Source organism: Sminthopsis crassicaudata, chromosome 3, assembly GCF_048593235.1.
Source record: "Sminthopsis crassicaudata isolate SCR6 chromosome 3, ASM4859323v1, whole genome shotgun sequence".
NCBI classification, from domain to species: Eukaryota; Metazoa; Chordata; class Mammalia; order Dasyuromorphia; family Dasyuridae; genus Sminthopsis; species Sminthopsis crassicaudata.
In genome coordinates, this window is record NC_133619.1 from 63,976,872 (window position 1) to 63,998,481 (window position 21,610).

Genomic DNA, 21,610 nt, shown 5'->3' on the forward strand with positions numbered 1-21,610 from the left:
CGGGACCCCGGATATAGCATTCCCTCGAATAAATAACATAAGCTTCTGGCTTTTACCACCATCATTCCTATTACTTCTGGCATCTTCTCTTGTTAGCTAAATGTTACCTCTTCTTTCCTATCTATGGTGGTTTGTACAGATCCACCTTAAATGTCAAATGAATTCATGGGAATGGGTAGATTATGCATCCACTCACCAGGAAACCAAAGCATGGAACTGCAAAGAATGGTCATCCAACCCTCCCAAATTTTCCAGATGAACAGTCCCCGATAGACACACCTGAGGGAAAGAGAATATTAAATTTGGAATAAAAAGACTGAAGCACCACAATGTGTTTACTATACCACTTCTTGCTTCTGTGACAAGGAATGACAAGGAACAAATCAACCTGATGAAATAGACTTGGATTCGGAAGAACAGTTGATTTGAATTTTAACTGTGCCTTGTGAACTTGAGCTACATCTTATTTTCTTGTGTGTAAAATGGCATTGAATGCTAAAATAAATATGAACAAAATTATAGTACAACCATCCCTCCAGCCTCGTTTCATTGTGTCCTACCTCTTCAAGCCCCTAGTAACATGTTATTCTCGCCTGAAGACATTGAATCCATTCCACAAATATTTATGTAATAAGGAATTCTGGAATGAAGATAATTCTGCCCTCAAGGAAATTGTTAACAAAGTTGTACAACTGAAATAGCAAACTCCAAGAGCTTATGAAGAATGACTGAAGGAGTCTTTAGATTACATAAATGCTGGGACCAAAGTGAACAGCCCATTCCCATCGTTTTTACAAGGGAGAAAACCTAGAGATCCAGAGAGCTTAAATAATAAGTCATTGGGTCATTATTGCATTTCTGTTATGTGCCAGGCAATGCAGAACCAAACTTGATTACCTGGTTCCAAGTATTAGTAATCAGCAATCAACTTCCTACTTTTTCCTTAGGCTATCCAGTCAGCCCTCCTTACTTGGAATAATAATAACAGCTCATGTTTATATATTGTTTAATGTTTATAAGACACTTTCTTCACAATAACAAAGGTAATAGGTAGTACAGGTATTATCATTCCCTTTTAACAAATGTAGAGGGTGATACTGGCACTTCTCTAATCAAATTTATGAGTTTATTGGATTTGAGCTTTTTTTTCTAAGCTTCTGACTGACTTCCATGAGAGACTGGATCTGCCAATTGCATCTTGTTGAGAAGCATCAAGATATCCAAGTCTAATACATGGGCAAATCCAATAATAATGGAATCCTGAGAAGTATTACCTTTTGTGCTGGCCTTTAAAAGACTACTTTCTAGCCTTTTTTGCCTTCCTCTTTTCTCTCTTTTTCTCCTTTTCTTCGGGTCTCTCTGTCTCTGTCTTTCTTCCTTTCTTGGGGAGTACGTGGAATGAGCCTAGGATTGGATCTCAAGTCTCTGGCTGCCTCTTTTGCTTTTCCCCGCCCCCTGTGCTCAGGTGATTCTGAAGAATGGATGTTCCTGTTTTTGGTAGCTATCTCCTGGGCTTAAGAGGTCTGGAATCATTGGTGAGTCTGGGGACTGGTTGCCAAGAAGGATGTGCTTCCCAAAGGTATACTTTTCTTGGAGGAGATAATCTCCAACAGAGGGAATATGTCAGGCTGGACAGATATGGACCTTGAGTGAATTGGCCAAGCAATGTTGATATGAGGGAAATAACCTGCAAAAGTGTTTCATGTTTTAAGTATCTCCTGGAAGAACTTAATAGGACTATTGAGTCCAGATTCATGTTTCAACTATCAATGCACATTTATGTTTAAAGTATTTCTTTTGAGGTGAGAGAAATAACTGCTCCATACCTGATATCTTCTTTGTACATTGAGTAATTTTCTCAGAAGGAAGTCTGGTTAACCCCTTTTGTGGAGAACCTAGGCATGGGCCAAACCCAATCTTTGTTTAAGGTTTTCTCAGAATAATTCAAGTTGAGCCAGCAATGAGAGAAAAGTCAGATGATTTCTTTTCTGAGTTTAGGCTTCCCAGGACTGATCATTGTCAACAGAAGTGCAACAAGAGCACTTGGGGATGGGATGGGCACCCTTAGCAATGATGTCTTCCCATGAAAATGGAATCTTCCTAAGGATAGGGACTGTTGTGCTTTTGTAACCTCCTCCCCCCAGCCCAATCTTTAGCATAATGTCTGCACAAATAAGTGCTTGTTGATTAAAGGACTTTATTAATATTGTGTCACACACACATATATAAATATATATGTATATAATTTTTCTTATAATGAATCATCCTAGTGTTCCTATTGGAATACATACTCTGGGCTCACTTTCTCAAACCCTACTCCCCCTAGCCATCTGGGCTCCCTGAGCTAAAATAACTACCTATTCTTTTTAAAATTTTATTGTTGTTGATTTCTTTTGCCTTTATATTGCTTAAATTTATGCTTTCTCTCCTCCTCCCGTAGAATCTTCCTATAGAACAATATTTTGAATGAAAACAAAAAAATGAGGGAAAAACATATCAATATGTTGAAAAGATTTGAATCCATTGATTGATTTATTTACTTCCATACCTCTATAAAGGAGTGGAGGGGGAGGTGTTTTTTTGAATATCTCTTCTTGGGGCCACATTTATTCTCTGCAATTTTGTAATATTTACTTTTGATTTTGGGGGTGTGTGTGTGTATTTATGAGCCTTTTCTCTCTGCTTCCACCATTAACTATAACCCTTAGTCAGCTAGACAACTAGCATTTTAGAAAGTATTTACTAAAGTGGTTTGGTGAGAATATTTGATACAAACATTTGCCCCAAAGTATATGCAGAATCTAAGGTAGACAGAGCATAGCATGTAACAAAAGCATAACTCAGTTCTAGGAAGCCCTTTTTTCTTAGGTATAAGTTAGATTTTTCTGGTTCACTTCTATACCTGCAATGCTGCTAGGACCACACTGAGAAGTATAAATTCCCCCATTCCTCTTGAGGTTATATTCTGATTGATGGTTAATAACAAATAATAGATATTAAGGACTTACAACTTAAGTGTTGAGAATAAAAATAAAAGGCAGTTCTAACCTTCAAGAAGCTTACAATTTGATGTAAGATGACAACACATAAAAAGGAAAATGAAGAGGAGGAAGCTTGCTTGCTTAAGAGAGGTAAGTGGCTGGTGAGAAATGAATAGTTGAAAATTCTGAGCTCTTTTATGAAAGAAGGTTCTGGGAGGAATTTTTTCCTGGACCTCTCAGACTTTCAATCAGTGGGGAAAGGCAACTGAGAAAGTGTTTGTCTAGGAGAGAAGACTAAGGCTAGTTTTCTCCTCTTCTCCCCAAACTTCACAGCAATTTAATATCAAGGGTTTGGCTAATATTATTTTGTTTTCTAAACTGTCACACACTTGAAATGTAGGTTCCAAATTAATTTTCTATTTTATAGAAGATCCACAAAATATAAATTAGTTTAATGGCTTTGGCTGATTCCATAGAGATGTTATCATATGATAAAAGTATTAGGGCTATCATATTTTGTTAGTTACTATAAATTGGATTAGTTGATTGGCTGGATGGAACCCTAACATTGGTATAAATAATACTTGATCATGATAGGTGTGGTACTGTATCTTTCTTGCAAAAATGTAGTGAGGGACCCCAAGTGTAGGGAAAGATCCCACATGTAGAGAGGTCTACATGTAAAGAAAGGATTATCATTATAGGTGGAAGTAGCATTGAAGTAGAATTGACTCCTTCAGGTCAGGGACTGTTTAAATTCCCTATATCTTGCACACTGTAGTTACAATGCTTAATTACTGCTTAATTGAATTGAATTGTTGATGTAGTTGTATGTAGTTGTAGTTGTATGTAGATATAGTTGAAGAAGAAAGGAGGATGACTACACACCTGTCAGATTGGCTAGAATGACAGGGAGAGATAATGCTGAATGTTGGAGGGTGTGTGGGAAAACAGGGACACTGATACATTGTTGGTGGAATTGTGAATACATCCAGTCATTCTGGAGAGCAATTTGGAACTATGCTCAAAAAATTATCAAACTGTACATATCCTTTGACCCAGCAGTGCTACTACTGGGCTTATATCCCAAAGAGATCTTAAAGAAGTGAAAGGGACCTCTATGTGCAAGAATGTTTGTAGCAGCCCTCTTTGTGGTGGCCAGAAACTGGAAACCGAGTGGATATCCATCAACTGGAGATTGGCTGAATAAATTGTGGTACATGAATGTGATGGAATATTATTGTTCTGTAAGAAATGACCAGAAGGATGAATACAGAGAGGCTTGGAGAGACCTACATCAACTGATGCTGAGTGAAATGAGCAGGACCAGGAGATCATTATACACTTCAACAACAATACTATATGATGATCAATTCTGATGGACGAGTTCCTCTTCAACAATGAGATGAACCAAATAAGTTCCAATAGAGCAGTAAGGAACTAAATCAGCTATACCCAGGGAAAGAACTCTGGGAAATGAGTATGAACCACTATATAGAATTTCCAATCCCTCTAATTTTGTCCACCTGCATTTTTGATTTCCTTCACAGGCTAATTGTACATTATTTCAAAATTCGATTCTTCTTGTGCAGCAAAATAACTGTATGGACATGTATACCTATATTGTATTTAACATATACTTTAACATATTTAACATGTATTGGTCTACCTGCTATCTGGAGGAGGGGGTGGAGGGAAGGAGGGGAAAAATTGGAACAAAAGGTTTTCAATGTGAAAAATTACTCATGCATACATCTTGTAAATAAAAAGCTATGAAAAAAAGAAGAGAGGAGGATGAATTGGGAAGCCAGGATACTTAAGAGGGCTTTAAAAATATACAAATTATTTTATTTTTCTAGTGTTTAAATGACATATGTGTATATATACACAGATTTTAAATGTATGTCTTGCTATTATTAATAACATGTATATCAGAGAACTCTGAAGTGAATCATTATACAACAATAATATTTTTAAATCTTTTAAACATCACTTGAATAGAAGTAAAATATTTGTAAAGGTGAGGCTGATTGCTTTACTCAACCAAGTCATGGCTTGCAAGTGCTCACTCAATCAATCTTAATCATAGGTTTTAAATCAAGTACAATAGGTCCTGGAACTGGAGTGATCTTGCACCTGACTAATATATCAGGCCGAGAAAACTTGGTCATACTATAGGGGTCATTTTAAAAATGAGTTAAGAAGGGAATCATCTGAGAATTCCCAATGAACTGTGTATTCAAGTTAAATCCATGACTACGATCTGATTGGGAGTTAGGTGAGGAAAGACAGGCCTTAGCTTTGGCCCTGATCTAGATCTCCTTCCCTTTTGGCTGAAGGAGGACTGTTCAATTTACAGAGGGTGAAGAGGATATTGGATTTTCCATATTCCTATCAGTAACCTGGTAATGTATCTAGATCAGCATCTGCATTGAGAACTGTGGAAAGGCATGATCATAAGTTCAAAACTCTATAATCTAGTAAAGAAATGACCCATTTCCTAAAGGGAATTTCTTGAGAACCCTATGAGTGTAAAAAAGGGACTTCCAGTTATCAGAAACTGAGTTACTCTCTTGCCATTTATAGTTTCTGCTAGACACACTTTTCTTTGAATCTGCTGTCCCTTAAAAGATTCCATTTCTTAGCTGTCTCCCATGTCTAGAATCCTTTTTGTCCTCATCTTTACCTCCTTACTTCCCTGGCTTACTTTTAAGGGCCAGCTAAAATCCCACATTCTACAAGAAACCTTTCCCAATCCCTCTTAATTTGAGTACCTTTCCTCTGTTAATTATTTATTTGGTATACAGTTTGCCTTGTATATATTTATTTGAACATTGTCTTCCCCTTTGAATTGGGAGTTCCTTTAGATCAAGGACTATCTTTTGCTTTTTTTTTTTTGTTACTGGAATATAATATGAGCTTGATATAAGTTTTTTGACTGGACTCTGTGTAACTTGTGGAAGAGTGTGTCACAGACATTTTTTGGATGGAGAGGGGATGTTTTTGTATCTCCTGCTCTTACTATATATCTTTTTTTTTTTTTTTAAGCTGCTAAAGTCTGGCTGATTGAAATAATTCTCAATGGGTAATATTGGGGAGAACACCTTGGTAAAGGTTCAAGATGACTGACATTAGAGAATCACTTTGAACTACTCAGTGCTACTGCTAGAGCCCTGAGAAGACATAATATTCAAGCTCTGGGCATCTTACTCAGTAGTGGGATATTGAAGTAAAAGGAAGATTAATATAGATATAGAATTCCTTGAGAAAGGAGGATGAGCCAGAGGCATAGAGAGTATAGCAATAATGAAAAAGAAAGGGTGAAATAGAGTTAAAATGATGCATAAAGGAGGAGTGATGGTAGCAGAGGAAGATTCTCGATGAATATGCTTATTCCTTCTGGCCCAGTGAGTTAGGGGCGTGAAAAAAGGCAATCTGGCATCAGAAGAGGTACCCAGAGATAGAATATCTTGGAAGAAGATAGGTCTCTCTGGAAGGAGTATAAGAGAAAGAGGTCTAAGGTGATCATTATATAGTTAACAAAGGGGGTGATTCCAGCAGTCACAATGGAAAGAGAGCTGAACATGATAGGATTGAGGTAGCAGAGGGTGATAGAAGGGTTTTTAACTTGGCGGATGGTGACTCTCAATCTTATACTAACCATAGATTGAGGAGTTATCAGTCGACTGAGGCTTCCATTTGTCAGGTTCCTTTGATGATGGATGGAGGATGATTTCTTTTAGGATGAGTGTGTTGGCCTGTTTTCTATGGGTGGAGGTAGCAGGGAAATTATGATTTGTGTTCGGGTCATAAGTATGTGGTAATCAAAGTCCTTAGGGGCTCCACTGAACTCATACTGGCCACAGTTTCTTTGTCTCATGGCAACATCATAGGGAATGATTTACATCTGGGAGATTTTCTGCACACTCTATTCCCAGCCTAATGTTCTCTTGGTTTTTAGAGGTCTATTATCTAATGCTTATAATTATGAGGGGCTGAGGCATTGTTTTGTCCAGTGATAGAATGGAACAGGTACTGCCTTCTCTGTTAGGAAAAGCTTAAAAAAGTCATTATTAGAAAGTGTTTGTTGATTTCAATTGAGTTCTCAGAGGCACCAAGGATAAAGAAGAAAATAGGAAACAGAAAATTCCTACTCCTATGGGAGTTATTTCTGTTTCATCACTATGTACAAGGTGACTCATTAGTTACTTGCCTTTCTGGTATCTCAATTTACCCCACCTCTGGCCCTTGAAAAATGAAACTGGAGGAAAGGTTTACTTAGTTCAGTAGAAAGACTGAATTGTACAAATTTCATGGTTCCTTCGTGAATGCCCCAGATCAGAAACTGATTCTGATCAATGAGTGTCCCTATATATGGCTCTCAGTCAGACTATGTTTATTACTCTCAAAAATCTCCCACCCCAACCTCCCACCTTCTACCTGTACCTTTAATAGCATTAATCAAATCAACACTACCATTCCTTGAAGTGTTGTTGTTTGTCCTTTGTTCTGGAAGAGAACCTGGACATCGGGGAAGTGATGCCATGATCTGCAAGTGAAGTGGAATTAAGTGAGGGAGACTGCAAGGTCTCCTGCCTCACCTTCCCCCTCCAGAGCCGATTGGTCCAGGGGCCAGATGGAGATCAGGACGATGGGTGCGATGGAAGACTGGTCTTTGTAAGCTAAGGTCTTTCAGTTGGACTGAGGCACACCCATTCTGTGATTAAGGCTGGCTTCTGGGAAGGACCAGTCAATCAATTGCCCTATCAGAGAATATAATCTCTTTGTGGTCAGGGATCATTACTCTTGTGCCTGGTACATAGTAAATACTTAATACATGCCCATTATTTCATTTATTTATTCAAAGAGCCACTTCCTTCTGCCCTAGGGCTGTAATTGAAAGACTTTCCAGCAGAGGGAAGCATTAATTGAAAATCAAACAGCAAAATTAGCAACCTGAAGCTCTAGGGATGGAAAGCAGAGAGGGGAAAGGGTTGTGTTGTGCAGGCAACAATTAGTGGACCCTTCACTTAGGATGAAGGCAGAAGAGTGGACATTGTGCTTCTCCTCAACTCATCACTACAGTGTTTTGCTTGGAGCTGTAAAAGATTGGTCCTTAGTCATGGGATTTATAGATCATTTAAGTGCCTTGGGGTATTCATCCATTCCCTCCTCCTTGGTCCTGTGTCCCACCTCTTTTTTTTTTTTTTTTTCCTGAGGCAATTGGTCTTAAGTGACTTGCCCAGAGTCACACAGCTAGGAAATGTTAAGTGTCTGAGGCCACTGTGAATTCGGGTCCTTCTGATTTTTGGTGCTCTATTCACTCTGCCACCTAGCTGCTCCCTGTGTCCTATTTTTAAGTAATTTCTAAGCTTTCATCATGTCCATTCGGTTCCTAGTTTGTGATGCTAAGCTTTCTGAGCTCAAAGTCACCCCAAACTTTAGTGAGTAAGCTCCGCATTGAGAAGTTTGTTGCATCCCTTCACTAAATACCTTTCCTCATTTCTTCTATTGCTGTACTGTGTTTATCACAAATACAGAGGAGGCTAGAGAGTTATGCAATAATAAATTTAATCCCATAACTAAGGATGGGTAGGAGCAGAGAATTTGTACTCCTTAGTGGGCAAGATAGGAAATTTTCTGAACTACTCTGAATATTTCCCCTTTCATTTTAGTCCATGTTCCTCTAGGTTTAATTTAGAGTTTTAAAAGGTAAAGTAATTATTTTCACATACTATTTCAAAAATTTTTCATTAATTCAGCCCGTGTTTTCTTCAATTAATCTCTGGGGAAATCTACAGATATAGTTTGTATTTTATTTCAACTTTTAAAGTTTTATCTCTACTCCAGATTTTCTAAACCCAAAAGGTAAACATACTCAATTTAGGTATATTTACTACAGGAAGTCAAAAAATAAAAGAGTTCACTATTAAGACTGCCCAATACTGTTCTTTAGTCTGGTTAAAATAAATCAGTTATAATTCTTCCTAGTCCCACTTTCCACATCAAATGGCAAAATTCACATATCTATTCCTTCTAAGGGAATCACTGGATATTCTGAACTCCAGAAATTTTTGGCAAATAAAAATTGTTTTCTTTTTCTTGCAGTATCACAGTCATAGATAGGGGGAAAAGGCACTATCTCACAACACAGTTTGAATTCACTCTAATTCTTATAGATATGACTGATTACTTTTTATCAGGTGGCCCAAGTTCCAACGAATCCCACTTTGGGTATCTTGGCTCTATTCCTTCCCTGACTATGCTCAGGTGAAAATTTCTCCCCAGTAGCTTCACACCTTTGGACTCTTGAGATGGATAGTGATAGGGATTCCCCCTTCTGAATCAGAAACCAAGCAAGTGATATAGTAGAAATTACACTGAATTTGGAATTTAAAAAGACCTGGATATTTAAAATGAATAAAATACTTGAAAGAGGTAGTAAAGTAACATTTACATACTTATTTGTAGAAATCCATGAACCTAAATAGGGAAGCATGGTAGAAAACAATTAGATGAGGACCAATGAAGGGGAAAATAGAAGTAATAATGTAGTGGAGGTAGACTACAGGCCACTTGACAAGAAGGAGAAAATGGATACTAAATTTTGGAAATAGATAAATCTTACAAGGAGGCATGATGAGCGGTGATAATTTCAATATCTCCTTGAGTTTTCTGTTAAAAACAAAGCAGCTGATATAGTGGTGATAAAGAATTTCAGTATCTCCTTGAGTTTTCTGTTAAAAATAAAGCAGCTGATATAGTGGTGATAAAGAATTTCAGTATCTCCTTGAGTTTTCTGTTAAAAACTTATCTTAATAATAATTTAATTCTTCAAAAAGTAGAGGAACTAATGAGGGGAACTGCTATTTTGGATTTGATTCTCATGAATAAGTCAGAACTGATAGGGATTTGGAACTGATAGTAACCTTAAGAGGAAATGACTATGCCATTTTAGAGTTAAGGATAAATAAACACTTGAAAGCCTAAATGGGTAGAGACCAAATATCTAAAAATTTAGAGAAAATATAAGTAGGGTTCTATGAGCTACATTCCTATAGGAAAAGCCAAATTCCTAGGGTATAGGATACTCCTAATAATACACAAGATACAAGCCCCAAGCTCACACTGACTAAATTTAATCTTAGAGATTTTTGGTTCATGCTACCCAGCTCAGTTTAGAATTTCCTTTGGGAACATTTGGATTTAGTTCTTATTATTCAGTCAGGTTCCTTTAAGCTCACAAAACATTGAGTATAGTAAATCTTTTACAAGAAGACTGTACTGGTCCCTCTTGATTCTATTATCTTTCTTCTGTTAATTATTTCTCATTTATTCCATATATAACTTGCTTTGTATGTATTTGTTTGATTCTATTATTATAAGTTCTTAGTATTTTAGCTCTTAGCACAATGATCTGCCACATTGTGGGTACTTAATAAATATTAATTGAAATTAATTTGTCTCCAATATTAAAAAAAATCTATTTTATCTCTCCCCATCTCAATGGGAAAAAGCAGAAAAACTCTTGTAATATACATAATCAACAAAACAAATTCCCCCATTGACCATGCCCCAAAATTATATGTCTCATTCTGTATCCTGGATCCATTATCTTTGTGACAAAAGGTTGCATGCTTTAACATTGATCCTCTGCTATTGTGGTGAGAAAAAAGAATTCAGGATCATTTTGTTGTTTTCTTCTCATTCCTGGATCTGCACATTTCCCATCATTCATAGTCCCAATGAAGAATGGTTTGCTCCTCTACATTGTGATTTTGTTTCATACTGCTATTTGACTTTGATTCCTGCCTATTTCAGGATATGTTCCACTTGGTCTAGGTATATCTTCTCTCCCCTTTCATCTTCACTTGGCACTGGGTTCCCTGTATACATGCTTCCCTTGAGGTGCCATTTGTATGTATAGGCTTTATCTCAGGAAATGGTCTATGTCTATATAAAGACCCTCTACTTTTTCATCTCCCCAGCTTTCTAGATTCTAGAGTTTCTGGGGCTACCCACCTTCAAAAATATCTTTTTATTTTTCAACATATATGCAAAGATAGTTTTCAACATTTACACTTGCAAAACCTCGTGTTCCAAATTTTTCTCCCTTCCTTCCTCTCTCCTCCCCATCCCCCTTCCCTAGACATCAAGCAATCCATTATAGATTAAACATGTGAAATTCTTCTCTACATATTTCCACATTTATCATGCTACATAAGGAAAATCAGATCAAAAAGGAAAAAAATAAGAAAAAAAAAACAAGTAAATAGCAGCAACAACAACAACAAATGTAAAAATACTATGTTGTGATCCACATTCAGTCCCCATAGTCCTTTTTCTGGATACAGATGGCTCCCTCTATCACAAGTTTATTGGAATTGACTTGATTTACCTCATTGTTAAAAGGAGCCAAGTCCATCACAGTTGATCATCACAATCTTTTTGTTGCTGTATACAATGTTCTTTCGATTCTACTCACTTCATATAGCATCAGTTCATATAAGTCTCACTAGGACTTTTTGAAATCATGCTCTTGATCACTTCTTATAGAACTTTAATATTCTATAATATACATATACCATAACTTATTCTGCCATTCCCCAACTGATGGGCATCCACTCAGTTTCCAGTTGTTTGCTACTACAAAAAAAGGCTGCCACAAACATTTTTGCACATGTGGATCCTTTTCTCTTTTTTAAGATCTCTTTTGGATACAGACCCAGTAGAGACACTGCTGGATCAATGGGTATGTACAGTTTGACAACTCTTTGGGCATAATTCCAAATTGTTCTGCAGAATGGTTAGATCAGTTCACAACTCCATTAATAATGGATTAGTGTGCCAGTTTTCCCACATTCCCTCCAGCATTTATCATTATCTTTTCCTGTCAAGTCATCTTAGCCAACCTGAAAGGTGTGAAGTGGTATCTTAGAGTTATCTTAATTTCCATTTCTCTAATCAATAGTGATGTAGAACATTTTTTTCCTTTTGATTAGAAATGGCTTTAATTTCATTGTCTGAAATTTGTTTATATCCTTTGACCATTTATCATTTGGAGAATGGTTTGTGGTCTTATAAATTTGAGTCAGTTCTCTATATGTTTTAGAAATGAGGCCTTTATTAGAAACCTTGGATGTAAAATTGTTATTTCCAGTTTTCTGCTGGGTAGTTCTTTTACAGACCCAATTCAAGGAATAGCTGAAAAGACTAGACAGTTCCTTGTCAAGGAGATTTCAACAATGTCAGAACAAACACCTCATTATTGAGGCAACAAGGACTTAAGACAAATTTATACTTTATGAGAAAGATAGTAGAGGAAATAGTATTTCTTGCCCAGTCTCCTGATTCATTCTTGGGTGAACTTTCACAAATAATTCTGATGAATATGAAAAAGGAGAAGGGTATAAAGAGACTAATGTAAATACACCCAGAACTAAGAATCATAGGATCTCAGAGTTGGAAAATAATTTAGAGGCAATATAATCTAACTGGTACTAGAATTATAATCCTTTTGTATTATACCTGACAAGAGGTCATGTAGTCTTCATTCAAAGAGTTTGAATGAGAAGGAGTCCACCACTTTTGGAGGTAGTTTCTATTGCTCAGCACCGTGCCTTGCACATAGTTGGAATTTAACAAATGCATGTTGATTTGACTTGTTAGCAACTTATTCCAGTTTTGAATAATAGTAAGGTTTTTTCCCCCCCTCATAATTGGTCCTGAATTTGCCTTTCTATAACATTCACTCATTATCCTCTCTGAGTCCAAACAGATTAAGTCCAGTCCCTATTTCATGTTCTCTTCTCTTCTCCAGACTAAATATCCCTGGCACTTTCCTAAGATCTTTATATGATATGAACTTGGTTTCCCCATCATCTTGGCTATCTTTAGAATATTCTCTAACTTGTTGATGTCTTTCCAAAATGAAGTACTTAGAACTGAGTACTGCACTGCAGAAGTGGTTAGTGTACATAATCATCACTTTATTCTTGGGTACTGGACCTGTCTTCATGGTGATTCAGTTTTGCATTAACTTTTTTTGGCTACTATATCACAAGGTACTCACATGTACCTTGCCATACACCCATACCCCTAGATCGTTTTCAGACAGACTGTTCTATAACTTGGTATTTGTGATTTTTTAAAAGTTCAATTATAAAATTTTACATTTATCCTATTAAATTTCATCTCATTTGTCTTGTTCAATGTTCTAGGCAGTCAACTTTTTCAATCCTGATTCTATCATTTAGTATATTAGTTATTTCTTCTAGTTTTGTCTCCTCTGCAAACTTTTTCCCCCTTTTTTTCTTTAATTGGAGAGGCAATTGGGGTTAAAGTGACTTGTCCAGGGTCACACAGCTAGGAAGTGTTAAGTGTTTGAGGCCAGATTTGAACTCAGGTCCTCCTGACTTCAGGGCTGGTATTCTATCCACTAAACCATCTAACTGCCCTTACTGCTAAAATTTTTTTTGTTATTTCCTTTTTTCCTATAATTTTCTTTTCTTTCCCCTTTAAAATTATTAGTTTTTTACTTTTATAATTTCTTGTAACATTTACTTTTATAATATTTTGATTTCTATTTTTCTCTCTTTCTCCTCTCAAAATAGCAATATAGCTAATCCATGCACAATCATATTAAACACATTCCCACATTAGTCATATTGTGAAAAATCAGAATAAAAGGGAAAAACCACAAGAAACATACAACAACAACAAAAAAGTGAAAACAGTATGCTTTGATGTGATTTCAGATTCCATAGTTCATTCTCTGGATGTGGATAGCAACTACCATCAAGGAATTTAGAATTGTCTTAGATTATTGTATTGCTGAGAAGAATAAAGTCTATCAAAGTTAACCATTTGCACAATGTTGCTGTTATTGTATATACAATGTTCTTCTGCTTCTGATCACTTCATTCAGAATTATTTCATATAAGTCTTTCCAGTTTTTACTGAAATCTTCCTGCTCATCATTTCTTTTAGAAAAATAGTATTCCGTTATATCCATATACTACAATTTGTTCAGTTGTTCCCCAATTGATAGGTATCCCCTCAATTTCCAATTCTTTTTCATCACACAGAGAACTTTTATAAACATTTTTGTAGATACACAGGTCTTTTAACATTTTTTATGATATCTTTGGGGATACAAACCTGGTAATGTTTTTGCTGGATCAAAGAGTATGCATAGTTTTACAACCCTATGAACATAGTTCTCTCCAGAATGGTGGGATCAGTTCACAACTCCACCAACAATGTATTAGTGCCTAAATTTTCCCATATCTTCTACAATATTTATCATTTTCCTTTTCTGTCATATTAGCCAATCTGCTGGCCTTAGAGGTTAATATACATTTCTCTAATCGATAATGATTTAGAGCATTTTTTCATCTGACTATAAATAACTTCATGCCTGTTCAAATCCTTTGACTATTCATGAATTGGGGAGTGACTAGTATTCTTATAGGTTTGATTCAGGTCTTTATACATTTTAGAAATGAGGTCTTTATCAGAAATACTGTTTGTAAAAATTGTTTCCCAACTTTCTTCTACCCTTTTAATCTTGGTTATATTGACTTTATTTATGCAAAACTTTTTTTGAATTAATGTAATCAAAATTATCCACTAAATTAAAAAAATTATTATTGTTTGTTCTTTATTTTCAAAAAAGGATCAGTGACATTATGGGGTGATGTGCTGCTTTTTAGTGAGGAAGTTATCAGTTTCACTGTCTCTTTCAAAATGATCAAAGTCCAGTGGCAAGACAAAAGTCAAGATGGCCCAGGATGACCTTGGAGTCTCTGATGCTTGAAGTGTTCCACAGCTCCTGCATTAGCTGCTTTCATTTCTGGTGGAACAAATTGTTCTCATTCACCTATTCTGCTAGGGGAAGTCTTCACATATTTGGGAGTGATATTTCCCTAACTCGACAATGGCTTTCAGATCTGTCAATCACCCTCAACCTAGTTTAGCTCATTTGCTGAGATAGTTTATAGGATAAGGCTCCAGCAATACAACAGCTTCTTGGAGTGAGAAGTAAGAGTTGGGGGGACAGATCGACAGCAGAGATGAATGAACATCCCTGAAAAGGGTGCATCAAGCCCTTACACAACCTCTTGTCCTTTAACCTAGATAAATTTCCACGGGCTTAAATGCTTGAGAGGAAGTCAGGGATGGGAGATGTTTAGGAATTAAATTCTGAAGAAAAATTGAAAAAGAAGCAATGACAATAAGGAGGGAAAATGGGATTGTCTGGAGGATCAATATGGATGCACAGGTTGCTCACCAACCAACTTAGGCTTTAAAAATAAATGTAGAGTAGATGAGAGACAGGCCAGGTCACAGAATTTCCAGGTTCATTCTGGATCCTCATCAGGTGATCTTTTAGAAGCAGTTGCCTTAACATTCTTTTATGTTCCTGGAACCATGATGTGCCTTGACAAGGCATGCTACCATATGAGAGGAGCTTGCCTTCCAGATAAAGGAAGAGAAAAGAGGCAGCTGTCTGATCTACTCTCAGCTACCCAGGATGAAAAGGATGGGGGACAGGAGGAATCTGGGAGGATCGTCTGATGGAGACTGTGGTGTCCTACATAGAGAACTGACATGGCTTCCAACCAGCCTCATGTTGACTTACACTAAGACAGCCACCAACTTTGTTCTTCTGGCCATTAGCTACCTCCACCTCATTTTCTTTTTTCTTTTTCTTTTTTTTTTTTTTTTTTTTTTCTTTTGCACTTATTTTATCATTATCCCATTTTCTTAGATCTATCAACAGAGGAGTAATATGGCCTACCTATAGGTATAGGTGACATACAGATACCTATCTCCATTGACAAAGAGCTACCTAATTAATTTTTTAATTAAAATTTTTTTGATACTATAAGACTAGATAGGATTCCTATACTGGATACAATTGTTTAAGATCTTATCTTTAATCTCACATTAATTTAGAGCTATAAGAGATTTTGGAGGTCACCTAGCCTAACCCCCTCTTTTTGCAGATAAAGAAATTGAGTCACAGAGAGATGAAATGATTGCTCAGGTTCACAGACTTAGTAAAGGGGCAGAGCTGGTATTTGAACCTAGATCTTTGACCATGTATTCGATGTTTTTCCCACTTCACCCTTCAACCCAGTTCTGATTATATCTCTTCCTTGTCCTGTCCTGAACAAACCTTTCCTAGTAACAAAGATTTTTAAAAGAATAAGGGAGAAAAAAAAACTGGTTCAGGAAAACCAATCAATATGTTGGTCACATTTTACTGTATAAGGGAAGTTGCAGGTGAGTGGAGCAATGGATAAAGAACTGGGCCAGGAGTCAGGGAGACTCATTCTCCTGAGTTCAAATTAGGCCTCAGACACTTTCTAGTTGTATGACCCTGGCAAGTCATTTAACACTGTCTTTCTCAGTTTCCTTCTCTGTAAAATGAGCTAGAGAAGGAAATGGAAACCCCCAAATGGTATCAGGAAGAGTGAACTGAACAACAACAGTAAAGAAGTAAATAGTAAAGAATCTAAAAGATCATGTGACTCTTGGAATTTACCTGAAACTTTCCCGGAATTCTGATTATCAGTTTGAAAAGCACCATCCTGAAATAGCTCTCCTTATTCTCTGGCTGCCAGGTAGACCTGGCCAGGCCTGGACTAGGGAAGGGCCATTAGGTGGGCAACAAAGCTACTACCTCTTTTGACAAATGAGTTGAGCAAATTAACTCTGACAATTAAGGATACACAATCTTAGTATTCCATCTCTGCAAAGAAAGGAGAGAAACTTATTTTCTTAACTTTTCTTCAAGGCTGAGGTTAGTCATTATATCAACATGCTATCTCTTATCTTTTCCATAAGAATGACCTGTTAGATTTAATCAACTACTTGCTCAAGTCTAAGTAATTTTTATTTATAGAATTTCCCAATTTACCAGCATAGTAATTATGGAAAAAAAATGAGGAAATGAAATTAGTCAGGCACAACTTGTTTTTACTAAAACTATGATGACTCTTTAACCAACTTTTTATTTTTCAAAATCCATGCAAATGTAGTTTTCAGCATTCACCCTTGCAAAAGCTTGTATTCTAAAAATTTCTCCTTCCTTCCCTACCTCCTTTGTCACCTAAATAGCAAGTAATCCAAGATAGGTTGAACATATGCAATTCTTCTAAACATATTTCCACATTTATCATGCTGCACAAGAAAAATCAGATCAAACAGGAAAAAATGAGGAAGAAAAAAACAAGCAAGCAAACAATAACAAAAAGGTGAAAATAATATGTTGTGATCCACATTCAGAGCCAACAATCCTTTTTTCTGGATGCATATGGCTCTCTCCATCACAAGTCTATTGGAATTGGACTGAATTATCTCATTATTGAAAAAAGCCACAAATTAATTTTTAAAAAAAGGTCTATAAAATATGGTAGGATATAGAAGATAACAGGTAAATGATGATTAAGTTGGATACCAGGAACACTGAATTCAAAAGTAGTGAAGGCTAGAGATAAATACCATGAACAATTTCATTGCAAATACAAATAATAACAGCATTTATATATAACTTCTTTTAAAAAGATTTACAAAAAGTTAAAAAAAAAAAAAGCAGGGGTAGCCATCCTGATCTCAGATCAAGCAAAAGCAAAAATTGATCTAATTAAAAGAGATAAAGAAGGGCACCATATCTTGCTAAAGGGTAGTATAGGTAACGAAGCAATATCAGTATTAAACATATACGCACCAAGTGGTGCAGCATTTAAATTCTTAAAAGAGAAATTAGGAGAGCTGCAAGAAGAAATAGACAGCAAAACTATAATAGTGGGAGATCTCAAACTTGCACTCTCAGAATTAGATAAATCAAACCACAAAATAAATAAGAAAGAAGTCAAATAGGTAAATAGAATACTAGAAAAATTAGATATGTAGCTCTTTGGAGAAAACTAAATGGGGACATAAAGGAGTACACTTTTTTTCTCAGCAGTTCATGGAACCTATGCAAAAAATGCCATATATTAGGACATAAAAATCTCAAACTCAAATGCAATAAGGCATAAATAGTAAAAGCATCCTTTTCAGTCCATGATGCAATGAAAATTACATTCAATAAAAAGCCAGGGGAAAATAGACCAAAAATAATTGGAAACTAAATAATCTCATGCTAAAGAACAATTGGGTGAAGCAGCAAATCGTAGACATAATAACTTCACCCAAGAAAATGACAATAATGAAATGTCATACCAAAATATGTGGGATACAGTCAAAGCAGTAATAAGGGGAAATTTCATATCTCTAGAGGCCTACTTGCATAAAATAGAGAAAGAGAAGATTAATGAATTGGGCTTGCAACTGAAAATGCTAGAAAAAGAACAAATTAAAAACCCCCAGTCAAACACTAAACTTGAAATTCTAAAAATAAAAGGAAAGATCAATAAAATTGAAAGTAAAAAAAAAAACTATTGAATTAATTAATAAAACTAAGAGTTGGTTCTATGAAAAAAACATAGTAAATCTGATTTAAAAAAGGAAAGAAGAAAATCAAATTGTTATTCTTAAAAATGAAAAGGGAGAACTTGCCACTAATGAAGAAGAAATTAGAGCAATAATTAGGAGTTACTTTGCCCAACTTTATGCCAATAAATTCAATAACTTAAATGAAATGGAAAAATATCTTCAAGAACATAGCTTGCCCAGATTAACAGAGGAAGAAGTAAATAATCTGAACAGTCCAATTTTAGAAAAAGAAATAGAACAAGCTATTAACCAACTCCCTAAGAAAAAAATCCCCAGGACCAGATGGATTTACAAGTGAATTCTACCAAACATTTAAAGAACAATTAACTCCAATGCTATATAAACTATTGGAAAAAATAGGGATTGAAGGAATCCTACAAATTCCTTTTATGACACAGACATGGTATTGATACTTAAACCAGGTAGGTTGAAAACAGAGAAAGAAAATTATCGACCAATCTCCCTAATGAATATTGATGCTAAAATCTTAAATGAAATATTAGCAAAAAATTACAGAAAGCCACCCCCAGGATAATACACTATGACCAAGTAGGATTTATACCAGGAATGCAGAGCTGGTTCAATATTAGGAAAACTATTAGCATAATTGACTATATCAATAACCAAATTAACAAAAACCATATGATCATCTCAGTAGATGCAGAAAAAGCATTTGATAAAATCCAACACCCATTCCTAATAAAAACTCTAGAGAGAATAGGAATAAATGGACTTTTCCTTAAAATAATCAGGAGCATATATTTAAAACTGTCAGAAAGCATCATATGTAATGGGAAAAAACTGGAACCTTTCCCAGTAAGATCAGGAGTGAAACAAGGTTGCCCACTATCACCATTATTATTCAATATTGTATTAGAAACGCTAGCCTCGGCAATAAGAGTCAAAAAAGAGATTAAAGGAATTAGAGTAGTTAATGAGGAAACCAAACTATCACTCTTTGCAGATGATATGATGGTATATACTTAGAGAACCGTAGAGATTCTACTAAAAAGCTATTAGAAATAATTCATGACTTTAGAAAAGTTGCAGAATACAAAATTAGTCCACATAAATCCCAGCATTTTTATACATCACCAACAAAATCCAACAGCAAGAGATACGAAGAGAAATTCCATTCAAAATAACTGTTGATAGTATAAAATATTTGGGAATCTATCTAGCAAAGGAAAGTCAGGAATTATATGAGCAAAACTATAAAACACTTTTCACACAAATGAAGTCAGATTTAACTAATTGGAAAAATATTAAGTGCTCTGGGATCAGCCGAGCAAATATAATAAAGATGACAATACTCCTAAACTAATCTATTTATTTAGTGCCATACCAATCAGAATCCCAAGAAACTATTTTAATGACCTAGAAAAAATAACAACAAAATTCATATGGAAGAACAAAAGGTCGAGAATTTCAAGGGAATTAATGAAAAAAAAAATCAAATGAAGGTGGCCTAGCTGTACCTAATCTAAAACTATCTTATAAAGCAGCAGTTATCAAAATCATTTGGTATTGGCTAAGAAATAGATTAGTTGATCAATGGAATAGATTAGGTTCACAAGAAAAAATAGTCAATAACTATAGTAATCTAGTGTTTGATAAACCCAGAGATCCTAACTTTTGGGATAAGAATTCACTATTTGACAAAAACTGCTGGGAAAACTGGAAATTAGAATGGCAGAAATTAGGCATGTACCCACACTTAACACCATATACCAAGATAAGATCAAAATGGCTCCATATTTAGGCATAAAGAACGAGATCATAAATAAATTAGAGAAACATAGGATAGTTTACCTCTCAGACTTGTGAAGGAGGAAGGCATTGGTGACCAAAGAAGAAGTAGAGATCATTATTGATCACAAAATAGAAAATTTTGATTACATCAAATTAAAATGCTTTTGTACAAACAAAACTAATGCAAACAAGATTAGAAGGGAAGTAACAAACTGGGAAAACATTTTTACAGTTAAAGGCTCTGATAAAGGCCTCATCTCCAAAATATATAGAGAACTGATTCTAATTTATAAGAAATCAAGCCATTCTCCGATTGATAAATGATCAAAGGATATGAACAGACAATTTTAAGATGATGAATTTGAAACTATTTCCACTCATATGAAAGAGGGTTCCAAATCACTATTGATTAGAGAAATACAAATTAAGACAACTCTGAGATACCACTACACACTTGTCAGATTGGCTAAGATGACAGGAAAAAATGATGAATGTTGGAGGGGATGCAGGAAAACTGGGACATTGATGCATTGCTGGTGGAGTTGTGAACGAATCCAACCATTCTGGAGAGCAATCTGGAATTATGCCCAAAAAGTTATCAAAATGTGCATATCCTTTGATCCAGCAGTGCTACTAGTGGGCTTATATAATCCAAAGAAATACTAAAGAAGGGAAAGGGACCTGTATGTGCCAAAATGTTTGTGGCAGCCCTTTTTGTAGTGGCTAGAAACTGGAAAATGAATGGATGCCCATCATTTGGAGAATGGTTGGGTAAATTGTGTTATATGAATGTTATGGAATATTATTGTTCTGTAAGAAATGAATACAGAGAGGCTTGGAGAGACTTACATGAACTGATGCTGAATGAAATGAGCAGAATCAGGATCATTATACACTTCAACAACGATACTGTATGAGGATGTAGTCTGATGGAAGTGGATATCTTCCACAAAGAGAAGATCTAATTCAGTTCTAATTGATCAATAATGGACAGAATCAGCTACACCCAGAGAAGGAACACTGGGAAATGAGTATAAACAGTTTGCATTTTTGTTTTTCTTCCCAGGTTATTTTTGCCTTCTGAATCCAATTCTTCCTGTGCAACAAGAAATTTGGTTCTGCACACATATATTGTATCTAGGATATTCTATAATACATTTAACATGTATGGGACTGCCTGCCATCTAGGGGAGGGGGTGGAGGGAAGGAGGGAAAATTGGGAATAGATGTGAGTTCAAGTGATAATGTTGTAAAAAATTACCCAAGCATATGTTCTGTCAATAAAAAGTTATAAAAAAAATAAAAGGCTGTCTAATGGAAAAAAAAAGATTTACAAAAATGATCTCATTTTATTCTCACAACTCTTGGAG

At 35.6% G+C, this 21,610-nt stretch overlaps 1 protein-coding gene across 1 annotated transcript in view; it reads right to left on the bottom strand.

The window, feature by feature from the left end:
- ARPC2 (actin related protein 2/3 complex subunit 2) overlaps positions 1-21,610 on the bottom strand; it is a 100,799-nt gene that overhangs the window by 38,353 nt on the left and 40,836 nt on the right. The window contains exon 2 of the mRNA XM_074307648.1: positions 197-279. The gene's annotated coding sequence lies outside the window, so the exon portion shown is untranslated. The remainder of the gene's footprint in view (positions 1-196; positions 280-21,610) is intronic.